Genomic DNA, 17,991 nt, shown 5'->3' with positions numbered 1-17,991 from the left:
TCACATCGGTTCGTCTTCTTCCTGCTGGTACTGTAACTGAGATTTGGCAACAAGGCAACGTATGTTTGGCAACTCTGTGATCGACGAGTTACTTCCTGGTGTGCACGGAATTAAGCCTCAAAGTTCACTTGATTTTACCTGTCATTTCCATTGAATAATCTGAGTTATTATCACTTGAAGGGTAACAAAAGATTGTAAATTTACGGTTTTCAGCCCAGGAAAGTCGTTGCAGGTGGAAATCGCAACTAATCTCGACCTTTAAATAGCGGTTTACGAGTTCTAGGCACTATTGCCGTCGTAAGAGGACCTTCAGACCCATACCTCTTCGCCAGCTCTGTGGTAACGTGCTGACCTGTGGAGAAGCGTCTGTTATGGTTTGCAGTTCCAGTCTCACTGACTGCAACCTTTTTATCCCTTCTGTGAAAGAGCTACAAGGAGTCTGATCAAACATCAATAAGGAAATCGCAAGAAAATACTTTCGGCTCATAGTGCAATGTTGAAAAACTTACAATGCTCCACAACAGGCAACGCCTCTTTCCGCTGCTGACAAGCGAATTTTGGGTTTCTAGGAATACGTAACTATATTTATGAAATGCCACATTTGCATACCTCTTGAGTACGACACAGCATACCAATGAAACACAGACCCAATCAAAATCTAAGTGAGTAGTATTTTACTAATTCGTGTCGATAGAGGCACATTTGTGTACAGATACTCGGTTTTATTAAAACATACTTTCGTCGTAAGGTTATCGTGGTTAGTTTTATTTCATTTCTTATAATACAGTGCACAATTTTCGTAAGGTTCCCTTTAGTGTTGTTAAAACAATAGTAAACATGAGAGAGAAATCAATCATCAACGATATATGCGAATTCTCTGATGTTATCTATGACAGTATGACAATGCACGTGCAGTTTATTGATTACATGCATGTAGAAAACTTGTTCTGAGTTAAAGCTGTCGAACAAAGTTTGAAGAAGAATAAAATCTCACTACCACACGACAGCTAATGTAGAAAATACTTTTCTGACATATTATGGCACGATGCGCTCTCCCTACACATCTTCGAGATGCATCTGCTGCCTGCTGTCTATTAAACCTGAACAGAACAAAATGTCACAGTAGTTAGTCCTTTTTCCACATGCGACTACTTTGGGTTGAGAAGTGAAGGGAAGTATGTTCAAAGTTCCATTAGATCGACAACTTCAGCAGACAGCAAAATTGCGTTTTAAAAAATGTAGCACTGAATGTATTCGAACTCGCGACATCTTATCTACGCTACTAGCTGACACGTAGCTACAACAGCTCCAGAGCTCGACAACTATTCCTCCAGAACTTTTTGATTCCACAGCACTGTGAGATTATGCATATGGCCAGGTCTTGACTTCTGAGAGACAAACAGTTACAGCTTTCCCTTTTTTTTTACTGAAAGACGTTTTCTACAAACAGATAGCGCAATAGAGTAATAGAGTAGCTCAAGTGGAAAGGAACACTTCCTATTTGAACTTCTGCAACCTACACTGTTGGCAGTTCTGCGTAGGTGGCAGTTACGTGATTTTATTTCGGTGATTACAAAATATAGATTGTAATGTATGCACTGGGTAGCCGAGGCAGCTAGTTTATGGTGATTTGGTCAACCAAGTAAATGAATTTACTGAACATGGTGCAATTTACGACAGGACGCCTGTGTGTCAGAATTCTCATCCAGTGCGGCGCAACGGCGTTACGATAGAAAAATGAGAGAAGAGGATTTCGTGGTCTGTTGGACGGATGGTAGGTTGTTATACCTATGGTCTGGGTTGGATTCCCACTTCTGTCAATAATTTAGATAGGGAGAGACAGAGTCCATTCTCTCCTGGCTACACCAAGTGAAGAAGATGTAATGGCAGTGTGGTCTGAAAATTCACATTAAAGATGATTTTCCTTCTCTACCAAGCAGACGGTAGGTTGAACCACAATAAAGTCTGGAGTGGTGACATGTAGAAACTCTATCACCAGTAGCCTTTCTTATACTAGTTATTTATTTCAAGTGACGAAACAAACGCTATGTATGGTCACAGGACACTTATTCCATCTTTTATCTGAGCTTCTGTATGTCGATAAGATTGGTTCTGAACTGGGAATGCAACTCAGACCGCCCTTAACGCGGAATTTGATCCCTTCGTGAAATTACAGTTCGGCTACAATTTGTTGTTTGTTCAAAACTGCAGATTCCTCAACATCTCCACATATTGCGCGTGAATGGGATCGAATCCTGGCCCGGCACTAAAGATTTAATTATGTATTATCAAGCTCTAGCATGGGAACACCTATATGCTGGTGGATAAGAATTTTGATTTTTAACGTATTTTCATTCGTTGTCAACACTAACGATATCTGACGTTTTTAACTCCCAGTGAGACACAGAACTATTTGCGAGATGACTGTAAGTTCAAGATGTTATTCTGAGCAGCTGGTGGAGAAAAATTCGGTAGCTGTCGTCTCTTTGTGTGTAGTCAACAACGATATGTGTGGGGCTCTATTCCCAATGAGCGCTGAACTCTTCGTCATATTATTTCTAGTTCAAACATGCTCACATATTACTGCTGGCGCAACAAACCCATATTTAACGTTCGTTTTCTCTAGAATATAACAGCGATAGGTGCCGGGTAGGAGTCCTGGGAAGGAAAAAATTAATGTTTCGTCTCGTCATTTCAGTTACAACATCTAGCTACTGCCGCGAAAATCCGATATGTCACATTTGACTGTGCTTCGATAGCAATCCGATTAGGTTCTGGTATCGAATCCGTGTCCAACACAAAGCTTTACCTCACGGCATTTCAAGTAAGTTACTTGTGAAGAACCAATATTTAACATCTCTCGTAGTTCGTTAACAGGGACAATAGATGATGGGTAGGAATTCGCGTCTGTTAAACATGTCCTCGTTACGCAATTTAAAATTGATATTTGCTAACTGATACTGTCTAAAATCGAGGTATATCACTCTCTGTATGCTTAATCAGGAATGACTGTTAGTTTCCGTCAGTAACGAAATCTTTCCTTAGTCTGCATGAGCTGGTTTGAATCCATATGCGGAACAGGACGGTTCGTCGTGTCATTTGAAGTTCATACATATTCTCAACTAGCTGCTCGTGAATAACTTAAATTTTTAATGTCATTTTGTGTTAAATAATAAGCACGGTATGTTACTTTCAAGAAGAAATCATGAATACGACGAACTTACTACGTGCATTACCAATCTGACGTAATAATGAGAGAGGGAACATTTCAGGTATGTCATTTATTGTAATAAATGTGAGCTTACAAGCCTTAAGGACAGTCTTATCTGTGATAAGGTGTTCCCTGATATTTGTAGTATGGTGGTATTACTTTACATCTTGAGTTATTGCGGTACAGAGCAGGGTTTTCTAGTGGTGACTTGTTGGAACCATTTTCAATAGTCAAACGACTGTACCAAGGAGCGATTAGAGGACCTGCTGGACAGCTTTTTTTGAATAGGACAATGTTCCTGTCCAATAATTTTTAGATTAGTTACAATAAGCTTACGCTGTAAGAGAACTCGCTTGTATTTTTCAATATGTAGTCTGTCTGGAGTAGGGTGGAGATAGCAATGTGAAAGTTGCGAGCTGTCGAAGACGATCTTCATATTCCTAATGCGATTAGGACATCGTATACTCTTGACGATGTTTAGCACCTGTGCGGTCAGTCAACCAATTTCAGAATTCATGTTGAGTAATCCTGCTAAATTCCCATAATATTGTCTTTTTATATTGATGAGTAATATGGCTAGTCGTCACGTTCATGTGCCGTCTACAACGCAAATTTAATGTTACTATCCTAGGAACTAACCTGCAATACGTTTTGTATTTCATAATCGAAACTATCTGCGTTAACCGTCATCAGAGCAATGTCAGGGAACAGAATGCAGCAATGCCTTGGTATCTACTTGGGGACCTGCTTGAGTCGTGTTCTAAGGAAAGGGTAGTTGCTGGTTCACATTACATTACACTAGCGAGAAGTACCGACTTTTCCTTTTCTCTGCAAACATCCCGAACTAAATTCAGTAACTAAATGCTAAGAATATATTTGCATTGTGCCCACTCAAAGATCAATAGATATGGATATAGATATAGATTTTTATATTTAAAGCCATTCTCGTTCTGCGTTGGAATAAACATTATTCATTATTTGATTGTTCTTGTTACGATTGTTATTGTCATTCTCTCACTCGCAAGAGTTTTCACATTCCTATTTGGTATCGATGCACATGAAGAGTGGCTATGAAAGAAGGGAATACTGAATGTTACGTCATGCAGAATACACTCATTTACTTCTGCTCCTTGTGATCAACGCTACAGGAGAAGTGAGATACATAAAGTTGACTGTGTGAGGACAGACATGCTAGCACAACTCTGCAACTACACAGTGTTACCAGATAAAATGGTGCTGCGGAATCGAAAGTGTAGTACGGACTTTGCCACAGTAGCAGACAGCTGCTAATTTCGGACCATGACCGTGGATTACACTTCGGTCAGTGCTGGTTAGAGTGTTGCAACTGTAAATGGAAGGCTTTGTTTGACAGTCTTGTGCTGATGCTGTCTGAATAAATTATGCCATTGGATAAAAAGCGGTTTAGTTTTGAGATCTAACCCACAAGGGGAGAAGGCACAGTGGTCTGCTTCAGGAATTCCAAGCAATAAAACACAAAAAGCGACCCAGGAAGGGTTCGAACAGCTACTTTCATGCAGAGACATGCATTTGGAATCTGTTCATCGTTACGGCGTCAAACAAGAGGGTAACATTACTGAAACAATGATCAGGCTACTTAGTATATAAGAGAGCATACAGATTTCAAGGAGGAAACGTATTAAGACGCAGACTTCCTCGTTATCAATATGTGCGGCATATCTTTCGTGTTAACGAAAGTAATATCCCGCTTTAACTCTTCTTACGTCTCAAATGAAATGAATGCCATGAGGAATCGAATATTTGTTGACTGCGTCTCTCCTTCCTTCCATCCGTACCAACATATTTCTTCATTCTCGTGGTAATCATGACATTCTTTTTGTATGCTGCAAAAGATTGCACGTGGACAAATTCGACATCGAGGAGCGTTTGGTATCTTACATTATATTCAATTCGAATAAGCTTAAGATGTATTTTTACTTCGTTTGTATTTTTAGATGATTGTGAACGTTACGGAAAATTATCTCACATGCTTTATGTTGAATGAGAAACATTGAATGACCCGTTTTGCTTTCCCTACGTTGAAATGATATAATGTCGGCGTCAACAGCCTTCTTCCACGCCGGAAGCTGAAACTTGTATCATTCTGGATTAATGATAATTGAATGTCGCAAATGTAGACATAGCCCACAAGGCGACGTCAGAAACCATCAGGGGAGAACGCCGCATAGAAACCAAACGTGCGCGCGCGTCTCCACTCTGAAGGACCGTATCGGAGAATCACGGCAAGCATTTCGCTGAAGAGCTGCCTCGTAAGACAACCGAGAAATGGCAGCGTCGTAGCAAGTATTTGTCAACACCCTGATAGTGCATTTACTTCCGGGTGTAGGCCGGCGTTACCTCGCTAAATTCACTTGACATTCGTTTTCCACATCGAAGACTCGTACGATAGAATCCACTGTAAGATGAGACACTTAGAAAGTATAATTAATTTCTGGACTCCAAGAACGGCGTTCTTCACATAAGTAACACCTGTTTGTGTGTTGCGTTTTGAGGCTCAGGCAACATCGCAGTGACAATAGTCCGTCTGTGGTCGCCAGTGTGTCGTTAGCTCAGAGGTTATTCGTCACATTGTGGCTTTTCTAACGCGGGACATTCTGACTCGGAATACTCCCCTTTCATTATTAGTTCCGGGACGTGACTATTTTCCTCGGACAAAGACCAATGCTGTGAATTGGATTCGCGGACATGCCATTCACTACCTAGTTGGACAAACTGTAGACTCTGTACTCGATTTTTGGACATACCTCAACGACCGTCATTATGTCGTTGTCCGCCACCCAAAATACAGACAATTTTTCTCGAACTTCCTTGGGAGTGCTTTCCACGACCCGCCTCGCAGCTGGAATGTGTTAAGCCAAGAGTGAAGAAGGTTTCCAGTTTGAACCAATGAACGTTTCTGAACTACTGAACGGAACACACCAATTTCGAGAAGACGTGACTCAACATATTACCAGCGGGGCGCAGAAGGAGTCTGATCAATTACACAACAGAAATAAACAAAACAAAAATCAAAATAAAAATAAAATTCAGAAAAAGGAAGATTTTGTTTTGTTTGTAATGATAGCCCTAACCTTGAATTCCCATATTTCCCCTGGTATATAGGCAGCTCTTGGGGTAGGTTTAGTCAGGAGCCAACGCCTGAAGTGGACCAGATATTTTTTTTTTTTGTTATAGGATGAAAAGTGGCGGTGGCACTTAGTTTCTTTTTTTATTGCCATTTTCCTAAGGGGCTTTAAAATAAGAGAGAAAAAAGGGGTAATCGTAAAAAAAAGTAAAAGAAAAAAAGCAAAATTAAAAAAAAAGAGGTTTCCTTGTGCGTTGCGGTGGTCGTACTGTATGACATAGCAGTTCCAATCTCGGTGGAAGCCGCTGACTACAACCTTTTATTTTCCATTTTAATTAATGGAGTTGCAAACGGCTAGAAAAAATTGTTTATACGAAATCTGAAGAATGCCTTTAAACATCAATCTTCGTCCGATTCGACTTGGTAAATTAAGTTAATATCATGGATGTCTGCTTTGCAAATGCCAAGGTGCTTCACTGTAAAATAGATCCTGAAAAGATTCAAAGCGACTGTCAACGATATAAATTTGAGTTTTGTTCGTCATATAGGTCTAACATGTCAGAAGGTTGTTTATGAAGTGCACATGTTGATTAATATACACTCCTGGAAATGGAAAAAAGAACACATTGACACCGGTGTGTCAGACCCACCATACTTGCTCCGGACACTGCGAGAGGGCTGTACAAGCAATGATCACATGCACGGCACAGCGGACACACCAGGAACCGCGGTGTTGGCCGTCGAATGGCGCTAGCTGCGCAGCATTTGTGCACCGCCGCCGTCAGTGTCAGCCAGTTTGCCGTGGCATACGGAGCTCCATCGCAGTCTTTAACACTGGTAGCATGCCGCGACAGCGTGGACGTGAACCGCATGTGCAGTTGACGGACTTTGAGCGAGGGCGTATAGTGGGCATGCGGGAGGCCGGGTGGACGTACCGCCGAATTGCTCAACACGTGGGGCGTGAGGTCTCCACAGTACATCGATGTTGTCGCCAGTGGTCGGTGGAAGGTGCACGTGCCCGTCGACCTGGGACCGGACCGCAGCGACGCACGGATGCACGCCAAGACCGTAGGATCCTACGCAGTGCCGTAGGGGACCGCACCGCCACTTCCCAGCAAATTAGGGACACTGTTGCTCCTGGGGTATCGGCGAGGACCATTCGCAACCGTCTCCATGAAGCTGGGCTACGGTTCCGCACACCGGTAGGCCGTCTTCCGCTCACGCCCCAACATCGTGCAGCCCGCCTCCAGTGGTGTCGCGACAGGCGTGAATGGAGGGACGAATGGAGACGTGTCGTCTTCAGCGATGAGAGTCGCTTCTGCCTTGGTGCCAATGATGGTCGTATGCGTGTTTGGCGCCGTGCAGGTGAGCGCCACAATCAGGACTGCATACGACTGAGGCACACAGGGCCAACACCCGGCATCATGGTGTGGGGAGCGATCTCCTACACTGGCCGTACACCACTGGTGATCGTCGAGGGGACACTGAATAGTGCACGGTACATCCAAACCGTCATCGAACCCATCGTTCTACCATTCCTAGACCGGCAAGGGAACCTGCTGTTCCAACAGGACAATGCACGTCCGCATGTATCCCGTGCCACCCAACGTGCTCTAGATGGTGTAAGTCAACTACCCTGGCCAGCAAGATCTCCGGATCTGTCCCCCATTGAGCATGTTTGGGACTGGATGAAGCGTCGTCTCACGCGGTCTGCACGTCCAGCACGAACGCTGGTCCAACTGAGGCGCCAGGTGGAAATGGCATGGCAAGCCGTTCCACAGGACTACATCCAGCATCTCTACGATCGTCTCCATGGGAAAATAGCAGCCTGCATTGCTGCGAAAGGTGGATATACACTGTACTAGTGCCGACATTGTGCATGCTATGTTGCCTGTGTCTATGTGCCTGTGGTTCTGTCAGTGTGATCATGTGATGTATCTGCCCCCAGGAATGTGTCAATAAAGTTTCCCCTTCCTGGGACAATGAATTCACGGTGTTCTTATTTCAATTTCCAGGAGTGTAGTTCCCCTCTTCTAAATTTTTGCAGTAGCATTTAACTGTAGACGTTTTCTAACACTGGTGTTAGCAATTCCTTTCCGTTCTCTGAAACCTCCAAAACGACAAATTTTTCTGGTCTAATTCTGATGACCTTAACTATCGCTTCCGATCAACATTAAATACTTCATGAACCCATACATGGAACTCCAAATGTGCAGTGTTCCTGCACTGCTACAGAGCATGCATTGCAAGGTATTCACACAGTTTATCGCATAGAGTTACCATAAGGAATGAAACAAGAACTGTAATACACTTTACACCACAGACGCTCACCTCGGCTTGACGAAAACATCCGAACATTGACCAAAAGTTGCACAAATAATTGAGTTTGAAAGGAAAAGAAACGAGGTATGAAGCATTTATAAATTCATCGAATGAAGGAAGGTGGTTTAATTTCGTCCCAGTCTATAAAATTAATTTCAGGCCATACTCAGCTCTTGCTGATTAATGTAATATAATACCCGCCTACTAATCAGGGCGTCTGTCTCCGTTGCTTTTGAGCGTGAATGGAAATCGTAGAAATTTTCTGTGGAGCAACATTTAATAATAAAGCGTTTTAAATCATCAAAAGCGATGAGCGGGAGCAGGCGCTTTCGATAAAGAACGGGGAGTGCAGCGCCGCTGTGCTGTCGCCACGGCCGCTGCCGGTAGCCAGCAAATGGATCCCGGAGCTTTGCCGATTACGGCGTCCAGGGGAGGACAGTCTGCAGGAAATCTGCCGCAAAATCGTTAATGGATAAAATTTTGATATCGGTGTGTCAGAAAGCGAAATAGATTGAATCTGCGCTACCATTACATTCACGTCTTCAGCATTCAGACAGTAGAGGCTATAAAAATATTTTATGCCAGCTGCTCTCGATCCACTGACATTACGAACAGAAACAACGCACGCTACCGCTAGACCACAGGCGTAATCGGGCTAGTGTTTTTCTATCATGGGACAAGTTTTCCTCCAGAAGTGCCGCAGTCTGCAGTGTTGCCAGATTGTGCAGATAACCGGACTTAGAGAATTAGCGAGTTGGCCAGTTTTATTGTCCCATGTCGCGATCGGCGCGGACTTAGCCTCTGAAGCGGCCGGCCACCGGTCGAGTTTTATGTCAAAGTGTGTACATTACCACTCCACAAAGTCTGTTGACTTTTGTTAAGGAAAGTAGTTGCTTCTCAATTCAGTAAAACAGGATATTCGGATCCATCGTGGCACTTGTGATAGGACCCTGTCTACGTAAATGACTAAGGATCAAATACGGTGCCTCAGCACAAAGTTTACAAAGCACAAAATTAATATTGAAACCATATAACTTGTCCATGCGGTTACACAGCGCTCAACTGATAAGGTGATGGCAGCGTCAATCTCCTGTGCTATTCAGAAAAGGCGGCGAAAGTATCCATGGCTCTTCCTGTGCAACAAGCTCTGAGAATTCTCTTCTTAGTGTCGGATTTTCATAGTACCAGAGTATGCCATGAATAATAAGCCGCATCACTTCCTCATCCGAGACTGTATTATATAATCTTGCAGCTCTTCTCGCCTTCTCGCCTCTTTCAGTTCACAAGACGCGCACCCATTGCCTGCTAGCCATCGACTGACACCTGCCACACAGAAGCCTTGCAGTTCGAACGCCAGATCCACCTTTTCTATTCGCGCCTAGCCAGTTCCGTTGCGGAGAGACTTCCCTCCAAGTTTTACCCGAATACAAACGTACTTTCCCTATGCATGAACCAGTATGACAATAAAATTCTTTGCTTTTACATTCTTTTACAGCAAAATACCTTTGAAATTATATTAATACATTAATTATAATTACATAAATGATCATAAACAAAGAATAAAACATTTACATTGATGTTACATCAAAGAGCATAGTTATACAGAAATCAAATTAAGTGAAAACAGAAAAACAATCTAGATAAGACCGCTATAGGTAATATCGATAATTGTGTTACAATGTATTTTAACTGTTTTCGTAGAAACAATAATTTCATCCACTGAAGCATCTGTATACTTTCCAATAGCCTATTTTTTTTTCTTTAGTTTCTTGACATATGTTTAAAACGGTCAAGATACAACTAAGTTCTACATTATTCGATTTGGCAAGTTAGCTTAGCTTAGTTTAGAGACAAGAAACCAACGTTGTGAGTGCCGTCTTCCGCACTAGTCTTATGACAGGGCGGCGTTCTCTTTGTGTTACAACATTATCTTTTGTATAGCTAGAGCCTGCAGCATTTGATTTATAGCCATTACATTTAACCAAAGATCCAGTAACTCGTTCGCAGTAGATGGATGATAATGTTCGAAACAAATCCTTAAATTATAGGCATCACTTTTATCGCCCTGTTTACTCATTAACGTTGTAACTCCACGTCTTTTGGAAAGCGAAGGTAAACTACGACCCTCGCGAAACCTTAGAACCTGTATTCGAAGAAGACTTTGAGATCATTACGCAACCATCGTACGTCTCGCATAGGGATCACGAGTAAGATAAGAGAGATTTGGGTATGTACAGAGCCACATAGGCAGCATTTTCTCTAGATTAGTACGTGAATGGAATAGTAATGAAAATCGGTAAGATTGATGCGATGTACCATCCGCCATGGAGGCGGAGTGGTCTGAAAGGTATATGCATGTAAATATACAGGGTGGTCCATTGACAGTGGTTGGGCCAAATATCTCACGAAATAAGAATCAAGCGAAAAAAGTACAAAGAGCGAAACTCGTCTAGCTTGAAGGGGGAAACCAGATGGCGCTATGGTTGGCGCACTAGATGGCGCTGCCATAGGTCAAACGGATGTCAACGGCGTTTTTTAAATAGCAACCCCCATTTTTTGTTACATATTCGTGTAGTACGTAAAGAAATATGAAAGTTTTAGTTGGACTACTTTTTTCGCTTTGTGATAGATGGCGCTGTAATAGTCACAAACGTATAAGTACGTGGTATCACGTAACATTCCGCCAGTGCGGACGGTTTTTGCTTCCTGATACATTACCCGTGTTAAAATGGACCGTTTAACAATTGCGGAAAAGGTCGATATCGTGTTGATGTATGGCTATTGTGATCAAAATGCCCAACGGGCGTGTGCTATGTATGCTGCTCGGTATACTGGACGACATCATCCAAGTGTCCGGACTGTTCGCCGGATAGTTAGGTTATTTAAGGAAACAGGAAGTGTTGAGCCACATGTGAAACGTCATCCACGACCTGCAACAAATGATGATGCCCAAGTAGGTGTTTTCCTGCTGTCGCGGCTAAGCCGCACATCAGTAGCAGAAAAATTGCGCGAGAATCGGGAATCTCAAAAACGTCGGTGTTGAGAATGCTACATCAACATCGATTGCATCCTTACCATATTTCTATGCACCAGGAATTGTATGGCGATGATTTTGAACGTCGTGTACAGTTCTGCCACTGGGCACAAGAGAAATTACGGGACGATGACAGATTTTTTGCACGCGTTCTATTTAGCGACGAAGCGTCATTCACCAACAGCGGTAACGTAAACCGGCATGATAAGCACTATTGGGCAACGAAAAATCCACAATGGCTGCGACAAGTGGAAAATCAGCGACCTTGGCGGGTTAACGTATGGTGCGGCATTATGGGAGGAAGGATAATTGGCCCCCATTTTATCGATGGCAATCTAAATGGTGCAATGTATGGTGATTTCCTACGAAATGTTCTACCGATGTTACTACAAGATGTTTCGCTGCATGACAGAATGGCGATGTACTTCCAACATGATCGATGTCCGGCACATAGCTCGCGTGCGGTTGAAGCGGTATTGAATAGCATATTTCATGACAGGTGGATTGGTCGTCGAAGCGCCATACCATGGCCCGCACGTTCACCGGATCTGACGTCCCGGGATTTCTTTCTGTGGGGAAAGTTGAAGGATATTTGCTATCGTGATCCACCGACAACTCCTAACAGCATGCGTTAGAGCATTGTCAATGCATGTGCGAACATTACGGAAGGCGAACTACTCGCCGTTGAGAGGAATGTCATTACACGTATTGCCAAATGCATTGAGGTTGACGGACATTATTTTGAGCATTTATTGCATTAATGTGGTATTTACAGGTAATCACGCTGTAACAGCATGGTCTCAGAAATGATAACTTCACAAAGGTACATGTATCACATTGGAACAACCGAAATAAAATGTTGAAACGTACCTACGTTCTGTATTTTAATTTAAAAAACGTACCCGTTACCAACTGTTCGTCTAAAATTGTGAGCCATATTTTTGTGACTATTACAGCGTCATCTATCACAAAGCGAAGAAAGTGGTCCAACTAAAACATTCATATTTCCTTACGTACTACACGAATATGTAATAAAAAATTGAGGTTCCTATTTTAAAAAACGCAGTTGATAGCCGTTTGACCTATGGCAGCGCCATCTAGCGGGCCAAGCATAGCGCCATCTGGTTTCCCCCTTCAAGCTAGACAAGTTTCCGGCTTTGTAGTTTTTTGGTTTGACGCTTATTTTGTGAGATATTTGGGCCGGTCACGTTCAATGGACCACCCTGTAGATTTTCTTTAATGACAGCACAATATGATGCATTTCTATTCGTTTTATTGGCTGAGTTAGTTACAGAATTCACAACATCATAAACATTAATAATTTGACAGTTCAACACGTCATTGCTTACGATTTACGGGAGCCAGCTGTGACTGGCCAGTGACGTCACGCCTCGCAAAGCCGGCCGGTAGGCAGTGGTGCGTGATCGATAGGTCGTGCATCCCCCTCCCAGAAACGTGGCTTTGTTAGCGCAGCAGCCAAAGAGCAGCGGCGTGACGCGAGCCGTGGGGAACGGATAGAGCTGCTGCCTGCGACAGTGGTTTGAGGACACGCCATCGCCAATGCCTGTATAACGCAACAGAACATGATGTAACGACTTACACAATAACAACAAAATTTCGACATCCAAATGGCAGGAAAAAGAAAGAAATGTTTCCGAATGACAAAAGAACCGACTCTATTCAGTATCAGTTCGCACCGGGGAACCGTACAGATATAAATTATGTAGTACAACACTCTTCTTCTTGTTTTTCTTTTGCCTTTGTCCCGCATCGGTGCAGGATTGGCATGGTTATAAACAGATCTGGATTGGTTGTAAACAGATGTGGCGTGGTTAATTTAAGGGGTGGCCGGATTCCATTCCTGTCACTGCCGCATTATCCCTGACATGGAATATGTGTAGCGCTAATGCTTGTTGTGCTACTTGTGTGAAACGGAGTGACACTTTTCTAACTTTTTGCGAATCGTGTAACTGAGACAAGACTTTGGTATCAGCTCGTTATCCACATAATGGGATGTGGGAAACTGCCTAAACACTATACCCAGGCCGGTCAGCACACCGACCATCCTTGTTAATCTACCGGATAGAGTCCATCCAGGACCGGTGCTCCTCCACTTGCATGAAGCAGCGCTTTGACACGTACAACTATCCAGCCGGCCCCGTGCAGGAAGCGACGCTTTCACACGTACAACTATCTGGCCGGGTTATGTAATGGAACATTACTAGCATCGTTAACACAAAGACAGACATCCCAGGGCCTCACGTACAAACCCCAGTTGCAGGAACAACAACTAATTAAAAATGAAGTTTCTACACTGAAGAGCCGAAGGAACTGTTACACCTGCCTAATACCGTGTAGGACTCCAGCGAGCACGCAGAACTGCCGCAACCCGACGTGGTAGGGACTCGACTAATGATTGAAGTCATGCTGGAGGGAAGTGACACCAGGAATCCTGCACGGTTGCCCATTAATCCGTAAGAGTACAAGAGGGTGGAAATCTCTTCTGAACAGCACGTTGCAAGGCATCCCAGATATGCCCAATAATGTTCGTGTCTGGGGAGTTTGGTGCCCAGCGGAAGTGTTTAAACTCAGAAGAGTGTTCCTGGAGCCCCTCTGTAGCAACTCTGGAAGTGTGGGGTGTCGCATTGTCCTGCTGGATTTGCTCAAGTCCGACGGAATGCACAATGGACATGAATGGATGCAGGTCACCTGTCACATGTTACCTGTCGGAGTCGTATCTAGACGTATCAGGGTTCCCTATCACTCCAACTGCACACGCTCCACACCACTACAGAGCCTCCACCAACTTGAACAGTCCCCTGCTGACATGCAGCGGCCATGGATTCATGGGGTTGTCTCCGTATCTGCGCACGTCTATTCGCTCGATACAATTTGAAACGAGACTCGTCCAACCAGGCAACATGTTTCCACTCATTAACAGTCCAATGTCTATGTTGACGGGCCCAGGCGAGCCGTAAAGCTTCGTGTCATGCAGTCACCAAGGGTACACGAGTGGGCCTTCGGCTCCGAAAGCACATGTCGATGTTGCGTTGAATGGTCCGCTCGCTGACACTTTTTGATGACCCAGCATTGAAACCTGGAGAAGGGTTACACTTCTGTCACTTGAACGATTCTCTTCAGTCGTCGTTGGTCCCGTTCTGGCTGGATCCTCCGATATTTACGGTACACTCGTGAAATTGTCGCACGGGAAGATCCCTACTTCATCATAACCTCGAAGATGATATGTCCCGCCGACTATAACACTACGTCCTAACTCGCCTAAATCTTGATAACCTTGAGAGGTGGCATGAGCCCCCTCTCATATTTCTATCTTACAATTTTCCTCTCTAATTGCATGCAGTGAAAAGTCGCTATTCCTTCACACGCTGACTTCCCACACAGCGTCTCTCGTCACCCGGGTGGTCTGGTGACAGGCGGGCACTGCTGATCTGGAAAGGGTTAAACCGACGGGTGTGAGGAAGTCGAGTGAATGCTTTGCAGACGCCGACATTGTCAAAAGACATGCCCGGAGGGGTCTGAAGTAGCAGCTGGGCTAGAGGTTCCGTTACTTCGCAGAATCTTAGCGAAAACACTTTCTGGCGGGCTACCAGCGAGGCCTGGGAATGACTTGTGTACCCAGGCAGTTGTGGCGGGAAAATTCCCGCGCTTTCTGCAAAATAGTAACTGTGATTGGCTTGCTCAGGGCATAGCTCCGTGACGTAGCAAAATCAGCGCAGAAATTTGCGCCAAGAATCTCCATTGGTGGAATGGTAGTGCTCCGGCAATGGAGTGGAATTTTCCGCCGGTTTTCGAGTTGCTGATTGGAACGTTTAACCACGGCCATGTCGTGGGGGCGGGAATGTTGTGTGTTCAGCCTGTACGGGTGCTCTAGGTAGTCGGCTCTCGCCTTTCGGTCGAGGACGTCGAAGCAACCAGCCATCGCCTCCGGTACGCCAGATCGTGTTCTGGCAGTTAAGAAGACAGATTGGTAATGTATGTCCGCAGCACCGGCAGATAGGGATTTTCCTAGGTGATAATCAGAGCTCAGCAGAGCGCGACTGTTCGTCTTTTTCTAACTTTGTTCTGTCTTGAGTAGCAGCAATTAATGTTGGGTTAGCTGTGTGTCTCTCTTAAGATTTGAGTGGCAAGGAATTGGCTCCACATACCACTTCGTCATAAACCTCACAATCTAGTTTAGGGACAACTTCACCTTCACAGCGTTTGTCTGAGTATCCAATTTGAGCCAATTTGATGTATTATAAATGTTTCATGTGTTTTTGTTTATTATTTTGTGTTTAGTCTTAATAAATCATATTGTTATTTTGGACAGAACTTTCATTCTGTTAATCGGTAGAGCAACCCATCATTTCTCACTACGTTAACGAAATCTTCCTTTATTTAACTTATTTATCAAATTAAATTATTGCAGGTGCCAAACTCTTTTCTACTCCACTTGCAGGGTTGATTACAGTCAGTTCGCGTATATTTTTTAATCCTTGTGCAACAGCAAAAGTCGGAGTTAAAATAGGGGGGGCTTAGAGCATCATTTACATATGTAGAGTCTAGAATTTAGTGTTAAATACACTGCTAGCCCCGGCACCTCGCAACCTGCTATTGTAGCAGCAGTAACCGATCTAAAAACAGCGCCAGACAATTTTTGTCTTATATAGGCGTTGCCGATCGCAACGCCGTGTTCTGCATGTTTACTCGATCATTTCTCTATATTTGAATACGCATGGCTATACCAGTTTCTTTGGCGCTGCGGTGTAGTTGGATGTTATCACGAAAGCGTACTTTATATATCCACAGAAATGTACATGTGAAGTTTGAAAATCAACATCGGACAAATGACTGAGAAACTGTGGTAAAAAGTTAACATTCTTAGAGACACAATTCCAATACCGCAAGGACTCCATAACGCGCGTATGCAGCCTCATTGTACGTTAAAGCCTCGCTTAACATAACTGAAGAGAAGTAGAAAAGAACAAGACAATACTGTAATAGTTCAGTAAATTTTTTTCACAAGACAAGATTCATCGGTTGCACAGCATTCAACGAAGACTGATAGTGCATTCCAAAAGCGAAATAACTATTGCGATTTCTTAAAAATCACATCCGAGTCTGATACTAACTTACTCGACGGACGACCAGAGAGGGAAAAGCGTTTCGACGGAAAGGTCACGGAATGTGGTTACCCGATATTATGGTACAAGAGGACGATATGAAGAATACAGTGCAGTGGTGAGCGGGATGTGATTACATTCTCCAGAGAGTATAAAGGAAGTGAAGAGTGCTTAAATCAAATATCGCATCGGCGATTTGTAAAAATCCTCTACGACGCAGTAGTCACCAATCCTGGGAACAGTAAAGAAAATGCCAACTCTGCACAACTTTACAGGTTTTGATTCAAACGGCTGGACTTAAAAAAACCAGCAAAGAAACGTTGAGAGAAATTTATAGTGTTGGTCGCTTTCGCTTTAAAGTGTGACTAGGCGAGTACTCCAGTACGACCAGCAGGACAGACAAGTTGAACTCGACCTCCAGCGACAAAATTTCATAGATGGTTCAGGGTTATTTTTGGAGTATTTTGGTATAAGGGACCCATGGTTTCCGGTGGATCGCCACAGAGTAACTGAATTTCATTTAATTTCACCTCCATTTATCTTTGTAGTGCATTGAAAATATTCGGACAACGGTGCAAATCTCTACGGCGTGCGCTATGTATCATGCTCCTAAGTAAACTTGTTTCATTCACTTATTGAAAAGAACAATGCCCACTTTCCTCTTCACTCTCAAGTTTGCATCCATTACTACATGTTTCTTTTTTGGATTTGTTTTATGCGCAGTGTTAGTTCTACGTTAACAGTGGTGCACAGCATAGGTTCACTGATGAAGTATTGGCCGTAATGTACCTTGTATACGGGTTCAGAGAAATAAATGGAAGAACTGGTCAATGACGAAAACCCACACGCACTGGTGCGTCGATCCTATCAACGTAAGTTCGTTGTGAATTTATTTTGTCGTATTGCCAAAGATTAAGTGAGTAGACTTAACGTACTTCCCATAAACTGAATGGAGTCCAGTGCAAAACGTTCCTTCAAGATGTTCTACCACAGTCCCTAGCAGATGTACCCTGAGAATTCGTTAACGCACGCGGTTTCAGCATGATGGGGCCCCGACACACTACAAACTGGATGTTAGCAAGCATACTGACGTACAGTTTGGATAACAGTGGACCAGCTGCGGAAGTATTACGCCAAACTCCTGAGATTATCGAGCGTTTAAGACAATAGTTAATGTGTGGCTGTACACTCTGCTGTG

Source organism: Schistocerca piceifrons, chromosome X (assembly GCF_021461385.2).
Source record: "Schistocerca piceifrons isolate TAMUIC-IGC-003096 chromosome X, iqSchPice1.1, whole genome shotgun sequence".
Lineage (NCBI taxonomy): Eukaryota > Metazoa > Arthropoda > Insecta > Orthoptera > Acrididae > Schistocerca > Schistocerca piceifrons.
The sequence above is the reverse complement of the archived record's forward strand: the minus strand, read 5'-3'. Positions refer to the sequence as shown.